At 45.8% G+C, this 6,499-nt stretch overlaps 1 non-coding gene across 1 annotated transcript; it reads right to left on the bottom strand.

Annotated features, from left to right (window-relative positions):
* Window positions 1–766: 766 nt before the first annotated feature.
* On the bottom strand, window positions 767–838 carry trnaw-cca (transfer RNA tryptophan (anticodon CCA)). Its single transcript has one exon. It is a non-coding gene; the product is annotated as a tRNA-Trp (tRNA).
* Window positions 839–6,499: the final 5,661 nt, after the last annotated feature.

Raw genomic sequence — 6,499 nt, 5'->3', positions numbered from 1 at the left:
ACTCAATTCTGAGGGTGATACTTCAGCAAGCGGGGAAGTGAAGTGATTGCAGGCAGCGCTGAACAGGTTAACGTGAATGGTGCCGTCCTGAGGAATGTCAGCAATGAAGGGAGATTGGAAAATTTGGGGCAGCTCTCTTTGGAGAACAGAGGGTTGAAAACTGGTCTGATTGAAGTTTTCCACGTCATGAGGGTTTTAACAGAGGAAATAATGCAGTGAAAATGCTCCCAGTCCTGAAAGGATGGGGAATGATTTGGCAGAGATTTAAAGTCATTCGGAAAATAAGTAAAAGTGACATTAGGAAGACCGTTTTCACACAGGGAGTGGGGTCAGGAAGTCGCTGTCTGACAGTGACAAAGAGGCAGATTCAATGGACACAAAAGGGAATTCGGTGGGCATGTTCAATGTAACAATGTGCAGATTTAGAGGGAGCGACAGAATGAGAGACTTATTTACATATTGTGTTGGATTATATTGTAAAAATATTGGTATTATGGTATTATGTTATTCACATCGGGCTGAACCAACTGAACGAAGCGGCAGCCCAGAGGGAGGCGGCTGTGTTTAAATCCCGTGATGAACTGGGGGGAGCTGAGCATTTACCCAAACAATGGGGACACCACCTCCCTGACACAGCGTTCACAAATCAAACTGACAGCAAAGCTTCACGTCTGACCGAAAGTTTCCGCAAAGAAGATTTGGCTCAGCAGATATCCGGAGTGAACGTACTCCTTTCTTGATTTGAAAGATAAGAAGTTGACGTCAGTGAGCCTGACGTGATTCGAACACGCAACCTTCTGATCTGGAGTCAGACGCGCTACCGTTGCGCCACAAACTCACGAACGACCCGCGACCTCTATTCATGCTTAAAGGAAGGGATCGCACTCGCACTGCAATGATTTTACGTTATGAGTAACAACGGAGATCAACAGTTCATGTCTGTTCTGTTTCTCCCTCCTCTCCTTCTGTGTCTCGAAACAATTTCCAACTCTACCTCAATAAAAAGCTAAAAGAACTGTGGATGCTGTATATCAGGAACAAAAAACAGGAGTTGCCGGTGACCCTTCCACAGAACTGATGGTGATTGGGAAAACGTTGGTTTATATGCAGGAGATATTGTGGGAGGAAGGCGGATGCAGTTAATGATAGATCAGGACGGAGCCCAAAGCGAGGGAAGAATTATTGGACAGGAAAATGAGTTGATAACGATCTGCGTGGGAGGGTGAATGGAGACTGTTTGTGTCTAAGAATAGGTAGTGTGTAATGACAGGAGAAAGTGAGGTCTGCAAATGCTGGAGATCAGAGCTGGAAATGTGTTGCTGGAAAAGCGCAGCAGGTCAGGCAGCATCCAGGGAACAGGAGAATCGACGTTTCGGGCATAAGCCCTTCTTCAGGAATGGCTTATGCCCGAAACGTCGATTCCCCTGTTCCCTGGATGCTGCCTGACCTGCTGCGCTTTTCCAGCAACACATTTCCAGTGTGTAATGACAGACTATGTGAGAACAAGGTTTGGTGTGTGTGGAAGGGACAAGGATACTATGGAGTTCAGGCCCAAGAATTATTGAATTCGATATTGGGACCGGAGGGATGTACGGGAGGGTCCCCAAGTGTAATATTCGGTGCTTTTCGTTCTGCTGGTGCTGAGCTTCGCTGGGACACTACAGCAAACCTGAGACAGAGATGTTGGCCAGGGAACAGGGTGGGGTGTGGAATTGGCAGGCAACTGGAAGCTCAGGGTCATTTTTGCAGGCAGAACGTAGATGTTCTGTGCAGCAGTCACCCAGTTTATGCTTCGTTTTCCCCATTGTAGATGAGACCACATTGTGAGCAGCAAATGCAGTAGACTGGGTTGTGGGAAGTGCAGGTAAAGTGCCGCTTCACCTGGAAGGTAGGTTTGGGCCCTTGGATAGTGAGAAGGGAGCAGGTAAATGGGCTGGTGTCACACATTCGGCAGTTGCAGGGGAAAGTGCCGTTGGACTATTGGTGTAGGAATGGGGTTAGGGTTGATGGAAATGAAGGAAGAGTGGACCCAAGGTATAACTCCTGCCCATTTACCTATCCGCTAAGTAGAGGAATTTGTTAAGTGTGTACAAGGACATTTTCTAATTCACAATATGGATGTACATACTGGCGAAGGTGCAAAACCCAAGGGCCAGCAACCATAATTCTATTAACATTAGAATAGTGATTGAAAATAATGTCAGATCTAAAAGTTGAAGTTCTAAATTGGAGGAAGATTCAGGTATTAGGCAAGATCTTTCAAAAGCTGATTGGGAGCAGATGTTCGCAGGTTAAAGGACTGCTGGAAAATGGGAAGCCTTCAATCATGAGATTACAAGAGTCCAGACAAAGTATATTCCTGATTCGGAGATGCCGGTATTGGACTGGGGTGTACAAAGTTTAAAAATCACACCACACCAGGGTATAGTCCAATAGGTTTACTTGGAAGCACGCTAGCTTTCGGAGCGACGCTCCTTCATCAGGTGATTGTCTGATGCAGAGTATATTCCTGTTCGGGTGAAAGGAAAGGCTGGTAGGTGTAGGGAATGCTGGATGACTAGAGAAAATGAAATTTTGGTTAAGATAAAGAAGGATGTATATATCAGGTATCGGCAGAGAGATCGAGTGAATCCTTAGAGTATAAAGGCAGTACGAGCGTACTTAAGAGGGAAATCATGAGGGCAAAAAGGGGACATGAGATAGCTTTGGCAAATAGAGTCATGGATAACCCAAAGGGTTTTTATAAATACATTAAGGACAAAAGGATAACAAGGGAGAGAATAGGGCCCCTCAAAGATCAGCAAGGCGGCCTTTGTGTGGAGCTGCAGTAGATGGGGGGCGGGGGTGAGATACTGAACGGATATTGTGCATCAGTGTTTACTGTGGAAAAGGGCATGGAAGATATAGAATGTGAGAAAGTACATGGTGACATGTTAAAAAAATGCCCATATTACAGATGAGAAATTGCTGGATATCTTGATATGCATAAAAGTGGATAAATACCAAGGACTTGATCAGGAGTACCCGAGAACTCTGTGGGAAACTGGGCAAGTGATTGCTTGTCCTTTCACTGAGATATTTGTCACAGGTGAGGTGCTGGAAGGCTAGAGAGTGGCTAACGTGGTGCCACTATTTAAGAAAGGTGTTAAGGAAAAGCCAGGGAACTATAGACCGGTGAACCTGACATCCATGTTGGGCAAGTTTTTGGAGACAATCCTAAGAGACAGGATTTACATGTATTTGGAATGGCAAGAATTTATTAGGGATAGTCAGCATGGTTTTATGCTTGGGAAATCATGTCTCATGAACACGATTGGGTTTTTTGAAGAAGTAACAAAGTGGATTGATTAGGGTAGAGCGATGGACGTGATCTATCTGGACTTCAGGAAGGCGTTCATCAAGGTTCCTCATGGGAGACTGGTGAGCAAGGTTTAATCTCATGGCATGTAGGGACAACTAGCCATTTGGATACAGAACTGGCTAGAAGGCAGAAGACAGAGGGTGGTGATGGAGGGTTGTTTTTCAGACTGAAGGCCTGTGACCAATGGTGTATCACAAGGATTGATGCTGGACCCGCTACTTTTTGTCATTTATATAAATGATTTGTATGTAAACGGAGGAGATATAGTTAGCAAGTTTGGAGATGACACCAACATTGGAGGTGTCGTGGACAGTAAAGAAGGTTACCTCAGATCACAACGGGACCTTGATCAGATGGGCCAATGGGCTGTGGAATGGCAGTTGGAGGTTAATGTAGATAAATATGAGGTGCTACATTTTGGAAAATCAAATCAAAGCAGGACTTTTACACTTAATGGTAAGTTCCTTGGAAGTGTTGCTGAACAAAGAGACCTTGGAGTTCAGGTTGATAGTTCCTTAAAAGTAGAGACCCAGGCAGATTGGATAGTAAAGAAGGCGTTTGGTGTGCTTTCCTTTGTTGGTCAGAGCATCGAGGATAGATGTTGGGAGCTCATGTTGCCACTGTACAGAACATTGGTCAGGCCACGTTTGGAATATTGCATGTAATTTTGGCCTGCTTCCTATCGGAAAGATGTTGTGAAACGAGAAAAGGTGTAGAAAAGATTTCCAAGGATGTTGCCAGGGTTGGAGGTTGAAGGGTAGGAAGGTTTTATGGAGATTTGGGCCAAGTGCTGGCAAATGGGACTAGATTAGATTAGGATATCTGGGCTGCATGGATGAGTTGGACCGAAGGGTCTGTTTCCGTGCTGTACATCTGTTTCACTCTGTAAGACTCCATGGGAATCTCTGCCCAAGAGAGCAGTTGAGACAGCTTCATAAAGTTTATTGAAGACGCAGTTGGATGGGTTTTTGCATGGAAGGGGAATTAAGGGTAGTCGGGATAGTGCAGGTTGGTGGAGCTGTGATCTTAATGAATGACGTAGCAGGCTTGATCAAATGGTCCACTCCTGCTTCTGTTACTTTGAATCTGTAACACTGCATTTCCCGCGGCCGGAGTTTTCCAACGGCACAAAGGAGGTTTTCTAAAGTATATTTAAATCCCTTGCTTTGCTTGAACTCAAACTGCATAGACTTGGAGGAGAGTGGGATTTGCAAAGTGTCCTCCCCTCCACACGTATGTCAACTGCAGGACAGTTGTCCGGCCCGCCCTCCATTGTTGACGTCACAATGCGGATGCAGCCCTGTCAGTTTCAGAGTGAAACTCCCTCCCTCTGGGCAACATCTGGGAGCAAAGCAATGTCTCCCCCTTTCCATATAACATCCTCCAGCAGCGAGGGGGAAGGGGAGGTAGGGGTGGGTGAAACACTGTTCACTTGTAGCAACTGGAGTGAATCCAGGGAGGGAGCAGACACTCCAAAGGTGCTCAAATACTTTCTATCTCTCTTTAAGCTATTTTCCTTGTGTATTCCCTCAGTTTGGCACGTATACAGTTTGCACCCTAGAAAAGGATTGCTCCTTTCCTCATGTTCACAACTAAACGGTTAGATTCTCAAGGAACTGAGCAGCATTTAAGGGATTGGCACATTGCTCAAAAAATGTAGGGCCCCTGGGGCCGGTGGCTCGTTGTTCTAGGGGTATGATTCTCGCTTCGGGCTTTCTGGTGCGTGGGCATGCGGGAGATCCCGGGTTTAAATCCCGGACGAGCCCTTGTTTCTTACACTGCCTTGTGCAAAAACGGCCAGTCAGTACTCTCAAAAAGCAGCTTCATTGAACGAGATCCGACTGCCTGACTTAGGGATGGGGCAGAGCTTCCGTCACAATGGCAGCACTTATTCAAAGCGAAAACGCGTTTTACTTCACAAAGAGGGTGGTGGGCGTTTGGAACGCGTTGCCGGTAGAGGCAGGCACAGCCGATTCATTGAAGATGCGTCTGGATAAATGCATGAGTGCGTGGGGAGTAGATGGATACAGATGCTTAGGAATTGACCGACAGGTTTAGACAGTACATTTGGATCGGCTCAGGCTTGAACGGCCTGTTCTTGGGCTGTAAACTTTCTTTGTTCTATATGGTGTATATCTGATATCGTTGGCTGTTGTAAAAGGTTCTTGTAATTATTATTCACCTTCTAATGTAGTGATGGAGTTACGTCCTTTTTTTGTCATAATTTTTTATTTAATAGGTTAGCAGGAAGTCATTCAGCAATTTTACTGCCTTTCTTTTCTCAAGCAGCCTTAACATTTCATTTTCATATCCTTGATTCAGCTCCATTTCCAGCATCTTTGTAGGCAGTTTGTTCCATGTTCTTCTCTCTGAAATGAAGTTTTCCTCCATGCACAGCTCAGCCTATCTGGCTGCATGAGAGTTTCTGTGATCAGCAGACATCTCGCAATCTACAGGAATTGTCACAAATGTTATGTTCATTAACTGTACTGAAAGTGATCACTTATTTTGTGATTTTTTTTTGCAGGAAGACGTGCAGAAAGAAATCGGAAAGCAAATGATACATCAACTTCTGACAGAGCCACTTGATTCATTGGGACTTGAATATCAGCAGCCATTCCAATCAAGAAGGCATGTTTGCTTTTGTTTGTTTGAGAGATTTTGGACAGTCCTGTGGCAGGAAGAATACTGAGACACCGAGGGAGGGAGATTCAGTGCGCTGACTGTGAAAAGTGCTTCAAACCATTTACTCAACTTGGAGGAATCAAAGTCTCACCCCTCAAGGTGGGAAAGGCTATGTACCCGTTCTGTTTGTAATTTTAATCCCAGAGCAACACAAGGAAACCTCCCTCCAAAGGAGAAACCTTGGAAATGTGGGGTCTTTGGGAAAGGATTCCCTTCCTCATCCCTGCTGGAAACCCACAGACGCATTCACACCGGGAGAGGCCATTCACCTGCTCAGTGTGTAGGAAGGGCTTCAGTCGGATCAGCCATCTGCAGACGCACGAGTGAGTCCACAAGGGAGAGAAGCCATTCACGTGCCCCATGTGCGGGCGGGGTTTCACTCAGTCAGCTGCACTGCTGACCCACCAGCGGGTCCACCCTGGAGAGAGACCATTCACCTGCTGGAAGTGCCGG

The sequence above is a fragment of the Chiloscyllium plagiosum genome, unplaced genomic scaffold (assembly GCF_037043375.1).
Source record: "Chiloscyllium plagiosum isolate Xiang-an unplaced genomic scaffold, Cpla_swu_hap1 HiC_scaffold_27, whole genome shotgun sequence".
In the NCBI taxonomy this organism is placed as follows: domain Eukaryota; kingdom Metazoa; phylum Chordata; class Chondrichthyes; order Orectolobiformes; family Hemiscylliidae; genus Chiloscyllium; species Chiloscyllium plagiosum.
Note: the sequence above shows the minus strand (reverse complement) of the source record. Positions and strands in the feature narration are given on the sequence as shown.